The sequence below is a fragment of the Mastomys coucha genome, unplaced genomic scaffold, assembly GCF_008632895.1.
Source record: "Mastomys coucha isolate ucsf_1 unplaced genomic scaffold, UCSF_Mcou_1 pScaffold9, whole genome shotgun sequence".
NCBI lineage: Eukaryota > Metazoa > Chordata > Mammalia > Rodentia > Muridae > Mastomys > Mastomys coucha.
Window position 1 is genome coordinate 79,574,800 of NW_022196915.1, and position 19,214 is coordinate 79,594,013.

At 34.6% G+C, this 19,214-nt stretch overlaps 1 long non-coding RNA gene across 1 annotated transcript; it reads right to left on the bottom strand.

Annotated features, from left to right (window-relative positions):
- Nucleotides 1-3,794: 3,794 nt before the first annotated feature.
- LOC116084432 lies at nt 3,795-16,236 on the bottom strand. Its single transcript, XR_004116109.1, has 4 exons — nt 16,084-16,236; nt 6,588-6,669; nt 5,932-6,184; nt 3,795-4,180 (listed from the first exon to the last, which is right to left on the bottom strand). It is a non-coding gene; the product is annotated as an uncharacterized LOC116084432 (long non-coding RNA).
- Nucleotides 16,237-19,214: the final 2,978 nt, after the last annotated feature.

The window sequence follows — 19,214 nt, forward strand, 5'->3', positions numbered from 1 at the left end:
GAAGAAGAAGAAGAAGAAGAAGAAGAAGAAGAAGAAGAAGAAGAAGAAGAAGAAGAAGAAGAAAAAGTTTGGTCAATGTGTTATAGGTTCCTTCCAGGATTTTTCTAAATGTTCATGTCTTTTTACTCTCCAAAATAAATGTTTAGCTGACAAATGCTGACATGAACACCTAATATATCAGAGAAAATAATTAAAAATGGAAATCAGTGACATTTTTGATTAAAGAATTATCTTTTTAGGGCAAACCCTGGAAGACTATTTTTTTTTTCTGCCCCTTACCTCAACCATGACCTAATTCTTATTCCTCTTCATAGAATCAAAGGTGAACATGTACAACTCGGTACTCATTTCAAATCATCCTATTTTCTATGAAAATTTCAGCTAATAGCATTTCTTAGTTATTTGTCTACATGATTTAATAAGTTATACTGGTGTGAGGGCATTACTTATTCTTCATATTTTATGCTATATGTTACACCAGATAGTTTTTATTTATTTTGCTACCAGAATCAAGTAATAAATTAACAGCAATAAAGTAGATGTTTTTCTATATGTATCAGCAGTGTGTGATGTCTTAAAAAGCTGTAAAATATAATCTGTTTTTGTGTGACTATGCATTTTGGGGTTTAACTCCTATCTTCTTTAACTTTTTGATACCCACCATTCAATCATTGAAATATTAGAGTTGTAAATCTAATGATACATAAATTTAAACTTGAGCAACTTGGAGAACAAACTTTTGCTTTGTATTTGTACCAAGACTGAAATTCTGAGAGTTCTTACGTCTTCTGCATAAGAGTGAACACACAAATCTCACTGGAATGCAATTCTGCCTAATGATAATTAATTTTTTTTCTTTACCTTGAAGACTGCTTCCTGGAAAATTGAGAGCAGAGTGGGGTAAAGGAAACTCACTATAAATTAAATTCCTGATTTTTGGCCAAAGGGGGGCACTCATTTCCATATAAAAGGGTGATCTGTTGGAGTTTGGGAATATAATGCTTAAGAGAAAAAAAGAAAAATAGCTATTACCTGACCTAGGCCTTCTTCTATAGAGAAAAGTCTTTGGTTATTCTGATAAGAAATCTACACCTGCACTTCCTGAGCAGGCCTGTCTGTATTTGTCCTGGACTTCTCTGTCACTTACTTGTAGATAGTGTCTAGAACTGAGACCACATTCAGGGATAAGCCACTGTTACTTAGGCAATGGAGAGTTTTAAGTCCATAATTGAATTTCTTTTTGAAATGAAGAGCTTTCTTTAGAAATTTACATTTGTCATGTAAAAATGATCTGGTAATTACTGTAGAATGTGTCTCAGTGTTTCTATAATTCATCTTAATTTAATGCATAAGTCTTACCACATTTCCCCAACAATACCCATGTACTGCCTCTTTATAATAAGATTATTTGTGATGAAGAGAAAAAATTGTATTTTTCCTAGTCTCTGAAACTTTGTTTTTCAAATTTTTCATTTAGGTTACATAGTTATCCCACTTTGAAAGTTACCTGAAGAGTTACTAAGAATACATTTTAATTACTGTTTTGTCATTCTCTGTGCATATTTCAATACCCAGAGTCACTTACACATGTTTATGTTGTTCATAACAATACTGAAACTGTCTACCATCAGTGAGGATATAGAGTCAACACATACGGTTTTTCAGGAAGGTGGTACACATACAGGTTTATCTCCTGGAGGCATCAAAGCATAGTGTTCTTCTACTTCAAAATCTTTCATAAAATCTGAAACTTCCTATTTTGCATATGATTTAATATCTTTCCCTTTTTTGAGAAGATTGATTTTATATTTGTATTCCTTCATATAAAATTCAGGTAGATAAAATCTTATTTTTTAAGTATTGGTAGAAGCCCAAGTTTTGTGTCTGTGTATATTTGAAGATCCATTCATCACTAAAAGAAATATGACTTCTTTCTTTAAAAATCATGTTACAGAGCCTGTGAGAGCTTAATGTTGTTGATAGTAGGTGAGTCATTTTTATTACTTTCGTGTACTAGATAAGCACTGTTTTATTTAGAATAGTATAAATCATACCCCACAGCAAACAAATGAGGATTTGCTTTTTCTGATTCTTTTCAAATATTTTATGTTTCAAAGACAATCATGGAAAAGAGGCAGATACAAATGTTTTGAAAAACAAACTTTTTTTCTATAGGTCCTCCCATGATGTAATAACACAAGGTAAATAAATAAACTTATGTAAACCCGGTTAGCTTATTTTCTTTTTAATAGAAGATAACAGAAATCATTTATGAATCAATTTATCAGTATATAAATTTTATATCACTTTAAAGAAAATTACTAGATAAATTTAGTATTAGATATTTTAAACTCATGTCTTTGCAGCCACAGAAAATGACATGTACCTTCTCAAGCTTTAGTGTATATATGAGAATCTGTCAATCATGTTGCAAGAAGTTTCATATCTCAGTGCGTCTGTCAGGAAGTCCTATTCAAGATATATTGGAGTTATTCTGGGTAAATGACTGAAGTGAATCCCTTTTGAAATCTCAGAAGTAATTACTAGGACCAATAATGCATGTGAAAATTTGGAATTAAAAAGTACCTGGAAATATATTGTCAAGCTCCAAACCATTTAAAAGTAGAAGAATTACTTTTGGGTAGTAATTTTAATATTTATCTTTAGGGAGAAAAATGATTATTTCTTCCTTTTTTCTTGAAGAGAAACATTTCAGTTGGAACATCTAAGGAAAACTATTTAATATTACTTTACGACATTAACAGAAACATTCATTCTGTCTTCCATTGAAAGAGTTAAGATCTTTCAGAAAACATCAATTTCTCTACCAAGTGTTCCAAAGTGGCTTTGATTACTTTTGAATTCTAAAGATGATAGCTAAATCAGAACTCTCTTTTTATTCTTAGCTTTCATATGTAAGCCTCAATATTTATGTTCATTTCTAAATATAAGCATGGAAAAATATTTAGTCGTGACACACACACATTTTTCAAATAATACAAACTGCTGCTTATTAAATAATTAAGCTGTTTTTTATTTGTTTGTCTATTAGTTTGGTTGACTTCTTTAGTGAGGTCCAAATTTCTTGGAATACTTCTCCAAAGTGCTAAGTTAAAAGTCCTGTGACACACTATACCTAGTCTCTCAGTTTCCTTCAAATACACAAAATCAAATTTTCAAAATCACACCATGATGGAAAATTTATTACTTTTAGTATAGATGAGGTATATGTAAAATCACTATATAACAAATTAAATCTCTTTAAACTCTTAATTCTCAATTTTCTATTTTCTTTTTATTGATGTGCAAAACATATACTCATGTGAATGCTCCTACCACTATGAACCAAACACTTCATTTTAAATATCATTTTATGTGTAAAGGACATGAAAACATAAAAATATTAGATGATATTCCTCCAGAGAGATTTTTCTAGATTTTATTTCTGCTTGATTTCCTGAGATAATCAAAATTATACTTATTTTCAAACAATTTTACCCACTTAAATTCTTTAAACTTCAATTTAACATATGTGGAGAAATTGCAGTGGGAAATGCAGATAGTCTTCTGTTGAGGGAAATATTAAAAAAAAAAAAAGAGCCAGCACCACATTTCTGTGCTAGTCCTGGCACTGGCAGGTCACAGGGCTCCAGCTGGGTGATCTCAACTCTGGTCTCTCTGCTTGCCAACTCTCTGGTGGGGCTGTAGCCCCTGAGTTCCTCTCGCCACCACGCAATGCCCACTACTGTCCACTCCCAATTACACAGTAGAATCAAAACTCTTAAAGCATATACTTACGGTTAACCAATCAGATTTATGGATCAATAAAATCATAATTTACAAGATGTCAATTCGATAATTTCAGGACCAATTGGTAATGATGAAAGTTTTATCCCAATTATTCTATCCTTAAGATATCTTAACTACCTGTGGCTGGAAAAAGCCATACCGGTTCACATCCACTGCCACCTTGCCTTCTCCTCTTCACTCTCCTGAGAAGCTCTCTCTGCAGCCCTTAGAGCTTTCTCTCTTTTCCCTGTCCAATCACAGGCCTCCTCTCCACTAATGTAATTGGACAGGATAATCCTGAGACACTCTTCTTTGAAGTTTCTTAAATGCTCTGATGAAGGCTGCTAAGATGTATCATTGTGTAATCGTGTTTTGTTGCCATGCCTGGTGACTGGGAATAAATGGTAGAAAGAGAAAACAGACTCTAAGTTATTCCCTCCTCATCATAGGTGCATTGTTTCTGTACATTATAGAAAAATAAATATGCAAATGTTAAAAATTTAATTATCAGCACTTTTTTATATCTCTATAATAATAATAATAACTCTTGTAATATTTTAAAATGGATGACTCTCTAGATGATCTATAATCTTTGTATATTCATCACAAATTAATTCTGCATTCAGTGACCGGTGTAGGTTTAATATACACAGTTCATTAAACATGGATCGAATCTTATATTCATTATTATTATGGTCCTTCATCCAAAGGTCTCAGAGTCTTCAAGACATTATCCATAAACTCCAGTTCATGCTGTATTGACCTTGGCCTATAAGTTATGTTTATTAATTTGCTATGGTGGTATAACAAGTCACTTAGAGTGGAAGGTAAACACTTTGTTAATATGTTTTTAAGTAAGAATTTGGATATGACCCCAAAGAGCACTCACCTTAGAATTCAACATGGCTGAAACTAAGGTGTCAAGCAGACTATATTGTCCTAGGTCAAGTAGAACCATTTTTTTTTCCAGATAAGTATTTGTTTAGTTACTAACGTCGAGGATTTTTGACCTGTTAAAAGCTGAGGGCCACTGAGTTCTGAAGGCCATTGTCAGTCCTTACTGTCTAGCTTAGAACTGCAAAGCTAGAAGGAGAATCCTTGAGATCAGAAGACCACGATCATTTGCAAAGCTTTTGTGACAAGGCTGTGTCAACACAAACAACAATCTTTCCACCTGCCTTGTAATTTTATTGATCTAGAGCAGTGATTGTTCTTGACAGTCACAGATAGCCCCATATTTGCCATGACTCAGTTAACCAGAACACACGGAAATATCAGGAATATTAGGAGACTGTTTATAACTCTGCCTATCTATCAAAAAATGTCACGGTAATTAGATTAAATTTTATGTCATTCATAAAATATTAAGAAAACAGACTATATTTGGAAGACAGAAAAAAGAATGAATTGATGTTATCCATGGATGTGGGATTTACATCTGCATATACTGATATTTACAACTTTGATTTTTATATAATTAGCTAATATTCCCAACCAGGTTATGAGAAAATATTGTGATATCAAATTGTGTATAACATCTACTGTATTGTAACTTTTGCTGATGACACAAGACAAATTGCAAATTCATATTTGAGTAATGAGTGCATCAAAAAAGACATGACATTGGGAAGGAAACAAGGTCTCAAGATTGTGAGAAATAAGTCGGCAACACATATAGAGAGACAAAGGAGCAAATTCATCAGCATTTACGAATCAGTCCTTGAAAGTTCTTATTAACAAATGAAAACTATCCGTTGAAAGATTTTATAGTACTGCAGTACTCTCTCCTGAAGATTTTTTTCTTTCTTGCTTCTATAGTTCCAAGTTGGGAAATGAGTGTCTGCAGCTGTAATATGCAAGAAATAGTCCATTCTCTGATGGATCCTTATTACTTATTAAATGTTTAATAGGCTGCAAGACTCACTCTAAGCTCCGTTTCATTCCCCTTGGTGTGTATAGTATTACTTGTCAGGGGAAGAATATTAGCAGTTCTTGGAGAGTTTTATAAATAGGATTAGGAAAAACTTCAAGAGAGTTATTTTATTCCATTTAGCTTATGCTGAGTTGAATTTCAAGCATAATAACCTCAATAGGGAATATTACTAAAGCTAAGTGGAAAAGAGAGAGAAGAAATATCCTTACCTGTATATAGAAAATAAAGCATTAGAAGAAAACATTTCTTTTTCAGTGATCTACACAATCTTCAGTGTTTAAGACTAGAGAAAGGTCACTGGGTTCAAAAAGCAATCCCCCTGCTGTTTTCCTCATCAAGGTTTGCCTGTTGTTTCTCCACACACTCAGCTCTTCTCTTTGTCTAATACATATTGACATCCTTATTTCACACTTGCTGTGATATTTTGAAATAGCACTGGCAATCCTGAAGATTTTCCTTTCTCTGCAAAGCAAAAAGTCATTTCTCTGAAGGTCTCTGACATAGCACTTCAAATCGTTGTTGAGCACAAGAGGAAGTTCTGTGGGTTAATCTGATCTTGTTCTCCATGGAAATTCTTTCCTTTGAGACCGGAACGCAGGGTTTGTACAGATGAAGATATGGGGATGATTTTTAGAACTGAAACATTCAAATCAGTGTGTGTGTGTGTGTGTGTGTGTGTGTGTGTGTGTGTGTGTGTGTGTATGTGTATATATGAACATGTTTGTACACATACAGAAGCCTCATGCAATTGCAGTGCAAAACTGCTTGGACTGCATGGGAAAGGACAACATCTAACATCAGTCAGACTTCATTCTCACTGTGACTAAATATCTGAAAAAATTAAAGGTAAGCAGATTTACTATACCTCACTGTTTAGGATGTTTTCCTCCGGCATGGCATGTATCACATGGCTAGGATTCCAGCTCATCTTTTGGCAGTCAGGAATCCTAGGAAATTATGGCAGGCAGTTACTAGTGTAAGAGATAGTACCAAAGACAAGCCCCCGCTCATCTACTTCCTATAGCACTACCATCATGCTAGGAATCCATCCCAGGGTTAATTCATTCCTAGGTCATATTCTGCAGAATTCAAATAGTTTCTAAAACAGCAGTCTTATTACACTTGGTTCCCTGAGTACTGAATGAATCTATGGCACAATTTTATTTGAACTATAACAACCAATTGTAATCTCAGAAGATTAAACTATTTATGTGTGTCCTGAAAAGCTTTCTCAGCCCCATCCACAACCTTAAAGATAATGCCCTGTGAGTTAATATTTTGTTTTACTTTTCTGTGTAGCCGAGTACTATGTCCATGCATTTAACATCACAATTATTAGTTCCCTACACTTCTCATTATTTTTCAAATATGTATCAAGTTAATAGTCATTCATCTCCTTTTATAGAGAGTACTTTAAAAATAATAGTTTCAATAAGAATAGTATTTTATCTTTTAGGAAAACCCATTTGGGGAGAAATTTCACTTTCCATTATTGAAACTAAAGTCAGAGCATTAATGGTTCTTTTGATTCCTACTATCCTTTGTCAAAACAAAACCTTTTGTGACTTTACTTCTCCAAAAGCTCAGGCACATAAAAGGATTTTGAAGTGACCCATCATGGAAATAGATATCCTCACATAGTCTCTCTCCTTTGTCTGGTTTTTGCTCTAAAAATGGTTTTATCTCCAGTTATGTTTGTGAACCTAGTGCTTTCTTTTCAATAGAATCCAACCTAGAAGTACAAATATGTACTAAATTAATTTTAACATTGTCAGATTCAGCCAATCAACAAATGAACAGGCATATGACTCAATTTGGCTTTCTGAAAAGAAATAGGTAATTGTTCAGATAAACATTAACTAATTGTAAATGTTAGTATGTTCCATGTACTTTAGGGTTTAGTCATTTCTGTATTGTTGCTTATCAATGAGGCATATCAGGAGCCTGCGCTTTTTAATTGGACTAGATCTCTCCTTGCCTATCTCAGCACAGTCATTCTCCTAGTTGTACCCAAGTGACAGGACCACAATATGAACAATGCTGTACATGTTAAACTTGTATCACTTTACCAAATAATGCAATTTTCCTTTGATAATCTCATATCTAAAACAAATTAAGAATCTGTGTGGTGCTAGTTAGTTGTTTTCAACCTGATAGAAGGTTAAATAGGAAGAGGAACCTTAATTCTGACAATACCTTCATCCAATTAACTGTAGACAATTCCGTGGGTCACTTTCTTAATCTCTATGGCCTATCAGAAAGAGGCATTGCAACCCATGGACAGATGTTCCTCAGTGCTATAAGAATGCTAGACAGATAAGCTAAGCAAGGCATGAGGAGCAAGCCAGAAAGTAGCACCTCACTGTGGCCTCTGCTTGGATTCTGCCTCTAGGTTCCTCCATGCCTATGTTCCTGCCCAGAACTTCTCAAAGATAGATTGTTTTCTGAAAGTATAAGATGAAATAAATCTTTTGCTCTTCAGGTTGCTTTTATTTATAATTTTTACCACAGAAATTTAAGTTCCAACTATATATATATATATATGTATATATATATATATATACATAGATATATGTATGTATATATCTATGTGTGTATATATATATGCATATACATATATATGTATAGATATACACATATATGTTTATATATTATATATGTAAATATATATGTACATATGCATGTTTCTTCAACACGAATTTTCACATGAAAGCTTCCTGTATATAATTTTTATAATGTCACAAGTATTGTTTTTTATTCACTATATAAGATCATAGCTAGTCTTGGCTATAACCTTTTGAGAACCAGATATTAAAATTTTGTACTGAACTGAGTGCTGTCATTGAAAAAAAATGTATGCATTATCATTTTTCTCTATCTCCTATTTATTTAATAATAATACAAAATGGAATGCTATATAAATATCATACATTACTTTGAAATGTATATAATATGTGTTTCATTTAATTATAAAGATGTGTTACCACAATTGGTGTACAGTTTAAAATATAGTTAGAATATAAGGATGATAAAGGTAATAACAGATGCAAAATTTCCTGAGTGAATGTGAAGTATTACTTTCACATCCTACTAACTGATATTCTTTTACATTTCTCAGAGGCAATTCTCAATACAAACTACTTTCAGGGCTGGAGAGATGGCTCATTGGTTGCAATCCCTTTCTGCTCTTTCAGATGACCACTGCTTTGCTGCCTGCTCCTGTCAGGCAGTTGACAACTTCCTGTGATCTACTCCATGGATATCAACACTTTTCTGTGGCCTCTGCAGGCACTGCCTCTCACAGACATATACACATAAATAAAAGCAAAAGGGCAAACATTTTTAACAAACTACTTTCAAAACCATCATCTCTATTTATACGTACAATAGTAAATAAGAGTTTAAAGAACCGAAGAATAGCATAAATCTAATTTAAAGTGGCAGGCTTAGATTTCCTTGCTGTCTCTCCCTTATGCATCTCTGTCATGGTTTAAACAAAACTGTCTCCCATAGAGACATATATTTCAATATTTGCTTATCAGGAAGTGGCAGTAGTTGAAGGGATCTTGAAGATGTTTGCCATTGTAGTTTGGCTTTGAGGTTTCAATAGCCCAAGTCAGGCCCAGTGGTTGCCCATGTGTCCTATGTAAAACTCTTAGCTACTGTCCACCAGCATATGCCTGAGTGTTGCCATGCAGGCCACCATGATTAAATGTCTGAAACTGTAACCAAACCTCAATGAAATGCTTTCCTTCATCTGGAAATAAAATCAGTCATTCACCAAATAAAGAAAATACTAAGGTTAGTAAGGGCAAGAAGTAGATCGAAAGTAGATGTTTGTGTTTGAATCCACTCTTTCCAACGGTGTGTGATTTTTATTTTTCAACAAGACTGAGTTAGCAGTTTCCATTCTACACATGTACGTACAGAAATTACAATTAAAATACAGCAAATGGAATGCTAAATAAATATTATACTTAAGTTTTAAAACTATGCCACCAGCTATAAACATTGGAATTAACTACTTTTAACTTAAACATAAAGAGAAAAAATATTTTAAAATTCCAGTTTTAATTTCAGATATTCTGAATTCATTCAAAGATCTAAAACATTTTAATAAAATTTACAGATACAAGATAAAGAATGAATAGCTACAAGAAGATATCTTTTCAGAAATGCTTGAAGAAATTAATGTTTTGACTGAAAGGGACTATTCAGTGTCAACCATGTCAAAGGAGATAATTTTCACAGTAATACAGAATTCAAAGTCTGTTCTCTAGACAAAAGCCATTAAATCTTTCTTTAAAATAATATATTTGACTGAAAGATAATTGAAAATTAGATTGGCATCAGAAATTTCCAGGCCAAGAGAATTTAGAAAGACAATTGAATAATCCTTTCAAAGTTCTGAGTGATAATTTTATTAAAGCCAATATTCTGTACACACATAAGTCAGCTAAGAGGAGTTGCTTATAACCAAAAGGTATCAATGCTAAACTTTGGTAACAGGCACCATGCTTCTCTCTTCTTACACAGCAGTCATTATTGGGAAATGGTGTGATTACTGTACCTTGCGATACTGCTTGCTCCCCAATGGGGGGCATAGGCATGTTTTACAATGGGACTTTTGGGTTCCTTCTTGCAGCATGGAAATCAAGACAGTGGTGTGAATCCCTTTACTGTCTGTTAGCACCTACTTTCCTGTTTCTAGTGAGACACAAAATATCTACTCCATTCACCACTTTTGCTCAAAACATGCTGAATTAATCAGTTTTGTCTGTAATCTGGCCTTTATAGCTTGGTTTTATTCAGTGGGAGGAAGGATGCTGTAAATCCACACCAGGATAATCTTCCTTGTGCTATCTGTGTATAAAATTAACTGTTCAAGCCCACTTGAACATATTTTTTGTTTTATTGGTACATGTAGGAGGGTGGCAAGTCTTAGCAGCTATACACAGTGAGCTACCAAACTACTACTCTGAGATGGCTTTCCCACTTGAAGATTACACTCTCAATCACATTTAAAAGAATCTAGATTATTTTTTATTTGTTTTGTTGAATTATGTCCTTAGACCCATAAAATGATTCCTGCTCTTCTTAGTGACTTTCCCGAGCACACCCCTGAAAATACCAAGGTTAGTAAGGGCAATTTAATACATTAACAAGTTCCACTTTCTGTCTCTCCACAAAACAATAGTTTTCTTTAATACTTTCCTCCACTAGCAAAACTTCACTCATGTTTACCAGATACAGCTGTGTTTCTTAGCTGCCCCTAGCTATCAGGAAGTTGAGAATTGAGTACTGAAATTGAATTTAGCTCTCCCAGGGGTTTTGATTAGAGGCTGGCAAGTGAACTGGCACTTGGAAATGGTGTTAAATAAGCCAGTTGTGCACCTAGAAACACTATCGAATTAAATTTAAGGATATATCAAGAAGATAATTTGTAACACATAAACAGGTCAGGAAAAAATTAAGGTTCTCAAAAATGTCAACTCTTCATCTTGGATGAAGAAAGTACTTAAAAATATGTTTGGACACAATTCCATAAAACATAAGAAATCAGGAAATCATGGGATTAAAGAAAGAGTGAATCAAAACTCTAAGTGAAAGAAAAACATTAAATATTTGTTATTGTTTGTATGTAAGATGCACTTCACAGGCTCATGTGTTTTATTTAGCACCTGGTTCTCAAATAGTGGTGCTGCTTTGGAAGATTTAGAAAAGTGGTTTAGCTGTTTGGGGTGGTGGAACTCCACACAGTCGATCTGGAGCAGTTTGTGCATCTCTATCACTTCTTTTCCTTTCTTTATGTTTCAATAAGATAAAAAAGAGGAGGCAGGATCAGGTGTGGTAGAAGACGGGGATGATATACAGTGGCTCAGGATATTGAACAGAGGTTTGTAGCAGTTGGGGATGGGGAGCTGGGGTAGCTACCACAAAGTAACAGATGCCAGGAAAGCAAGTGGCTCCCAGGACCTCACAGGAGAATCTGTAGGGACCATATCCAGAGGTTAGGCACAGACCCTATTAAAGGATGGGGTCACCCACCCATCTCAAAAATATTAACCTAGAATTGCTGCTGTCTAAAGGAAATTCAAGTACAAATATTGGAGGAGAGACTGAAGGAAAGGCCTTCCAGAGACTGCCCCACCTGGGGATCCATCCCCTATGCAGTCACCAAACACAGACACTATTGCAGATGCCAAGAAGTGATTGCTGACAGGAGCTCGATATCACTGTCTCCTGAAAAGCTCTGCCAGATCCTGAGCAATACAGATATGGATGCTACAAGCCAACCATTGGACTGAGCACAGGGACCCCAATGGAGGAAGGACTGAAGGAGCTGAAGAGGCCTTATCTGGCATCAATGGAAGGGGAAGTCCTTGGTCCTGTGAAGGCTTGATGTCCCAGCATATGGGAATGACAAGGTGGTGTGGCGGGAGTGGGTGGATGGGTTGGGGAGCACCCTCAGAGAAGCAGGGGGAGGGGAGATGTGATAGGGATTTTGTAGAGGGGAAACCGGGAAGGAGGAAAACATTTGAAGTCTAAATAAATAAAATAACCAATTTTTAAAAAGGGGGGAGGCAATGGGGGGAATGTATACGCAAGAAAGGCCTGTTGCCACTCTAACAGTCTAAGAACTGTCGGTGAGCATGCCTATCTAACTGTAACAGGCTGTAATTCCTCAAACTGAACTAAAATAAAAATAAACTGTTAGGTTGCACGATATCAGGTATTGTCTCAGTGATTAGAATCTTGAATACTGTAGTAGGACACGTTAAGAGCACTAGGAATTAATGGATGTCTATAAAGAACATTGGCTATGGTATAGTCTATTTTCGTTTAAAGATATCAATAATATGTCGAATTTGTTATCTTATAAATAGAATGAGAAAGAAATTTAATGTTTCAAACAACAAAAGTTATTTAACAAACAATTTAACTATGTGCAAGAAAAATAGTATAAATGGAAGTGATCCTTTAACATGTTTAGAGACTGTTGTTAGTTTACCTTTTTGAGTTCAATAATAATATTTCAACTGGAGATAAAGGGTATGTAAGCAGAGTAATGTGGGTCTTTTAGAGTCCTTTTTAGTGCATTTCATTAGACTTAATTGTAATTTAATAATTAAATACTGTAAACATGAAAAATATGAATAAATAGTACACTATACTTAAATTAGAGATGGAAAGTTAGAAGAAATATTTCAATAAACTGTATTAATAATTAAATAATCAAGGATATATGTATAAATTATATACCTATATGAATATATATGAATATATATGCCCAGAGCTTAAAATTATTGAGTATAAACAGAAAATTGCATGATTAATAGGAACAGAATGGGATTTTCTAAATGTGAAGTAAGGACTACAAAGTTGGTCCACAAATTATGAGTGTTTGTTGAACAATCAAGAGGATCAGAAATCACACCCAGGTACCCATGTAATAAGCTGGGTGTCACACAAACACCTTAAGTCCAGTTACAGAATGTTCAATGCAATACCCTCTTCTGGTCTTCACACCCATTCACATACATGGGCCTCATGAATCACTACACATACACGCACAAAAGCATGCTGAAAATTGAGCTATAATTTATTATTATAGGTTAGAGTTTTATTTTTATATCTTGAAAGAAGTGTCAGAGGAGAATGAGAGAGGGAGAGAGAGAGAGAGAGGGAGAGAGAGAGAGAGAGAGAGAGAGAGAACTATTATAAACTACCATAGAGATTTTAACATTTGGCTTATGTTGTCTTAGGTTTTCTTAACTTTTTTATATGCAAGTCTGAATTAGTGTGCAAATTAATGGTTTAAAGGCCATTACTTACTTTTCAAAATATGTTGTTTATTGAACCAGAATGATAATTAATCTTAATTTCTTCATATATTGCTTGGAGAAATGTCTTTTCTAATATAGCCAGTTGTAAACGGATTGTAAAAGGCTCTTTTTATTGAGTGAGGGTCTCTCTAAGGAATATATTCACAGAATAAGCAGAATTTGTATTCTTTTCTCTGAGGGGTCCTCAAGTAGTTTGTTGATGAAAATATTAACACACCACTAGCATTCTCATTCCACAAAAAGGAAGGCTCTTACTCATACACGAGCTGTGGAATATTCATAATACTTTAATACTGTCATCTAGACAGAATTACAGGATGCCATCAATCACAGATGAATCTTGACTTCAAGAAGTATTAAACTGTGAAAAACCAACATGTAACTTTTATGGATGAAATTCCATATTTGACCTATTGCAGATCTTTTCTGTTGCTGAGGGACATGGCCATCACTGACTTTTCAGACAGTTAATGTTCAGCAAATTCATCGTTTCTGACCCTTCCTGTCAACACACAAATCAGCTACAATGACTCTTCAATGAATATTAACTTGATTTTACTGTCCCACCACATATACACATATATACTGTGATATATATATACATATATATATATTGTACAAATTATAACTTTCATTGTTACCTTTATAGCCCTTACCACCAACCAGCAAAGGAGAATTAAAAACAATGTGGTTATAGATGTATAAAAAGTAGCAACTCGTGTGGGAAATGAGATAGAATGAATCCTGAAGCCTTAAGTAAAGGGCAGGCACAGATGTTGCAGATGGCAGAACAAATTATGTGCTGGGCTATATATCATACCATTGTAAGGCTTATAAACATCTACTTAGTAATACATTTTTCTTCCACAGAAAGGCTAATGTTTTTTTCACTCTTGAATGTATAGTTTTAGATGATTTCTGTTTAATAGAAAACTATAAGCAGTATATATAATTTTGCACATTGAAAAGTAAAAAGAGATTAATTTGGAAGTACATGTGAAATCAATATTAAGATTATTTCATACACAGCATAAAATATTATTTTAATATTTTTCATATTTTGAGACTAAGTATTCCACATCAAGTATATGCTATCAACATAACTCAATGTGGACTACGGCTCCATGGCCAAATATTGTTGGCAAATGACATGCTTATAAGTGTAAATGCTGATAGAGTTAGTCACAGGGTGTCTTTGAGTGGTTTGGAAAAAAACTTTCTTCTGTTTCAATTTTGAGATACATGATTACTGAAAAAATATTATGTATGTATATACTGCCTTGATTTCAGGTTCATGGACTTTTCAAGCAACAGGGTCACCAAAATTGACCTCAAAGCTGAGAGAGATGATGCACACTTCTCCTGTTCATCAGAGTGAAAGAATGTAAGAGCCACTCAAAATGATATGGGAAGTGGAGGCCTCCAGTAGAAAGGAGTTACTTGCATGTGGCATTGCCTGTTTACCTTAGCCTGTGTGTTTACCTATGATTGTGAATAATCACAAAGTCTCTCTCTCTGGGTCTCTCTGTCTCTCTCTTCCCCCTCTGTAAGTATGTACATATGTATGTATGTGTGTATGTATGTATGCATGTATTGTGCACATAGGCATGTATGTATGTATGTAGGTATGTGTTATATTTTTCTCTACCCTCTTTTTCTCTTCCTTGACTATGCCTATTTATCTACAGTTATTTTTTTATCGTACTTAGTTAATTTTTGTACTCTTCTATACTTTTTCTGTATCTTCCCTCTTTGCTCTCCTACGTTTGTTCTGTTTCTTCCACATGAAACATCCACTCACAGGTGATCCTATACAATAGGAAGGGATGTTTCTCCCCTCACAGGAATGTCCAGGCACATAAGATACTAACTGCACAGTTGATTTCTACTGCCTAATCCTGTGTGTATGCAGAGCACCCACTACTTGTCGGGTTTTTTCATGTGTTTAATTCCTGATTATAATTTATAATCTGCATGATTTCATAAATTTCATTCGACTGTCTTTCACTAGAGTGTCTTTGACATTCTGAGAAATGCTCATCAGGCTCTTTTCTGTGGGGCATGACACTCACAAATCTTTATTATGGCTGTCTGCTTGGAATGAAAGATGAAAGTGTTGTCTAAAACATTCTGATTTTGTGGTAAGTGATATGTCAAGTGTTTTATAAAATTAGCATTATATTTAGGCATATAAGAATAAGCCAAAGAATAACTCGGTGATGCTAATTCCTGATTATTTGCACAAGTAAAATAGAAAATAATATTTTGTTTCAAAATGCTAATAAAGAGAACATAGTAAGAAAAAAATTCTGAATGTGTTTCCATATTTTTAACTGTGGAATGAGATTAATGAATGTAGGTTTTACTTTCAAAGCACCAATTCTCTAGAAGTTTTCCAAAGGACTCCACCTACATACTATCCAGTGTAAGTAAACCAAATTTACTATGTAACTCTATCAATTATCAGTTAAAGCACTTTCTTACTTATGTTTAGGTACCGGCAAAACTACCTACTGCAGAAAAGAGAGGAGCAGGTTGAATTGTATTTTCAAGGAACTCTTTCCAAGAAGTTCAACTTCTGGGACTGGACAGAAGCATCACGTGTTAACATTGTATGCTGCTCTCGCATATGACCCAAGTTCAACTCCCAGCACCTGTTATGGGAATCACAACTGTGTGTCAGTCACTCCAGTGCCAGGGCTTTTGATACTGTTTCCTAGCCTCAGAGTATACTCAAACATGTCCCAACATTCAGACACACATCAAATAAAAATAAAATAACTCTTTAAATAAAAGAGATTCATTTCCAATGCCATTTTACTGCTTATAAAACACACTATGCTTGTATTCCATGCTCAAAGACGCACACCACAAATCAGAGATAGAGAAAGCAGTTCTTCACAAATAGTATGTTGATTATTTCAAATCTGTAGATGGCGATGCTTTGAAGCCTGAAATTTTACATTTAAAATCCCTTGGAAAATATGACTAGCATAATTTATCCCAGTGGATTGAGATAATAAGTGAGAGAAGTCTTAGTTTGCAGAAGTGTCTGAGTGAAATAATACAGTAAATTCTATTAAAACATGAAGGCTCCGGATTTTTACACCACTAAGCAGTATTAGAAACACTTTAAATCAGGGTTCCAGTTCACAGAGGTTTCTCACTAGTGCCTCAGATACTGTGGGAGCGCGAAGAGAAATTTCATTATGCTTTAAATTGTTTCCAGATTTTTACCTTAGACAAAGTGTGTGCATAGCGTCAAACAGCACTCAGTTTGAAAGAACTTGACACTGCATATGTTAAGCTAAAGGGAAAATAGTGTGAGTATACCCACGCTGATTTAGCATGCAATATTTATCTGTGGGAGAGAGAAACACAATTCAATTCAGGCTGATTCATCCCCCCAATTTCTGTACACAGAATCCCACAGGAGGTCATCAGCTATCGTTTTATTCCTATTTGGTATGCTTGAATATATCATGGAGTAATAGCATAAAACCTGTGATGATGGTCGGCAGGAGAAACCGCTCCTCCCCGTGTAGCTAGCGTCTGGAGACGAGGCCTTGGCTTTTCCTCACAGCTGCTTTGTAGCTGTGAAATTACTGTAATTGTTTTCTAAAAAGCTTTTATGTTTTCACTACCTAGGAGGCCCTTCCACACTGTGTCTGTTTCTCTCTCAGAGTGAACAGCTTGTTTTAGAGTTTGAGCTTTAGGTTACTTGTATTCATTTATCCAGTTTGACTAGTTCCCTTGAGGAAGCCCAGTGAAAAGGCAGGACAACTTAATTTAATTTTTATCATTCTTATTTTATTCCTTATTTCCCTAAACCATGACATCGACTGGCCAAATATAAATTCTATATCGTCCCTCATACAATTTATTATATACCATTTTACTTGAGAATCTTCTACAATATGAGCATCAACTTGAGATTTGTTCTCTCTTAGACTATACTTACTAAAGTATTTTTTGAGATATTACCACCTCATAAGTTAGTGTTAATCTTCTCCTGTGATATAGTCATTGTTTTTCTTCATATATTCCAATTATACATAATGTTTTCATTATGATATTTTAACATATATATGTAGTATATTTATATCATACTCCTCTCACTGACTTCTTTGCTTCTTTAAGGAAGTCCTTTTCTGCTTTCTGTTTTTTTTTATTTTAATCAAATGATTCTTTTTTAATTAATTTACTTTTTAATTTTTTACACTCTATATTTTATTCCCTCCCCTCTCCCCCATCCACCCATCTCTCCTCCCCATTCCCCTGTCTCCCTGAGGATGTTCCCACCCTTCACTCTACCTGACCTCTAAACTCCCGAGGGGCCTCCAGTCTCTTGAGGGTTAGGTGCATCTTCTCTAAATGAACACAGACTGGGAGGTCCTCTACTGTATATGTGTTGGAGGCCTCATACCAGCTGGTGCATGCTGTCTGTTTGATGATCCAGTGTCTGAGAGATCTCAGGTGTTCAGATTAACTGAGACTGCCAGTCCGACTACAGTATCGCCCTTCTCCTCAGCTTCTTTCAGCTTTCCTTAATTCAATAACAGGGGTCAGTTGATTCTGTACATTGGTTGGGTACAAATATCTGTATCTGACTCTTTCAGCTGCTTGTTGGATCTTGTGGAGGGTAGTCATGCTAGGTCCCTTTTTGTGAACACTCTATAGTCTCAGTAATAGCATCTGTGGAGGGACATCTGACTTTTTTCCAGCTTCTTGCTATCACAAATAAGGCTGCTATGAACATGTTGAAGCATGTGTCCTTGTTAAACACATAACAAGGATGTGGATTGGTAAAGATCTTTTCCCATTCTCCTACATGTGGCCACCAGTTGAACCAGCACCATTTGTTGAAACTCTGTTTTTGTACCACTGGATGGTTTTAGCTCCTTTGTCAAAGATCAAGTGACCATAGGTGTGTGGGGTCATTTCTGGCTCTTCAATTCTATTTCTTGCATTTTATCATATGAGCCAATATTAAAACAATGACACAAAAGTATTGTATATACAAATGAATGAAAATAAAAGCTATAACCACTCTTATAGTTAAAAACAGAACAAGACTTAAAATGATCAAATAATATCAAAGATGCTCAGACCTAATATATTTATAGTGTAATTCCTCTAAGTGTAAAAAAACATGCAAAGAATGCTGCATCATACAATAATCTCTGACCAGTAGGTTTCTAAATAGAATTTACTACGAGAACCAAAATTGGCAAATTAACATAAACTCTATTTATTATTTTTTATCTGACACATTGCAGAAAAATACATAACAATTCATTGCATAATAGTGATTTTAAATTTTTGATCTCAAAAATAGTGCCAGGAATACATTTTAACAGTCAATAGGAGATTAAAGCAGCAGATGGATTTTCATTCACAATGCCTGCCATGGTGAGTAGATTTTAACTTTGGCTCTGGGTCCCAAGCTTCTTGGTCAAACACAAGCAGAATGTTCATAGTTTTGGAACCTATTATATATATGTATTCTCCTAACTAATATTTTAGTATTGTGTATAGAAATGATAGAAATGAATACTCACATTTCATTGTGATCACTATTTACCGACCACCCTTTGGTTTAATATGATGGAACTCTGAAAGTCTCATACCAGGTAAACTATAGC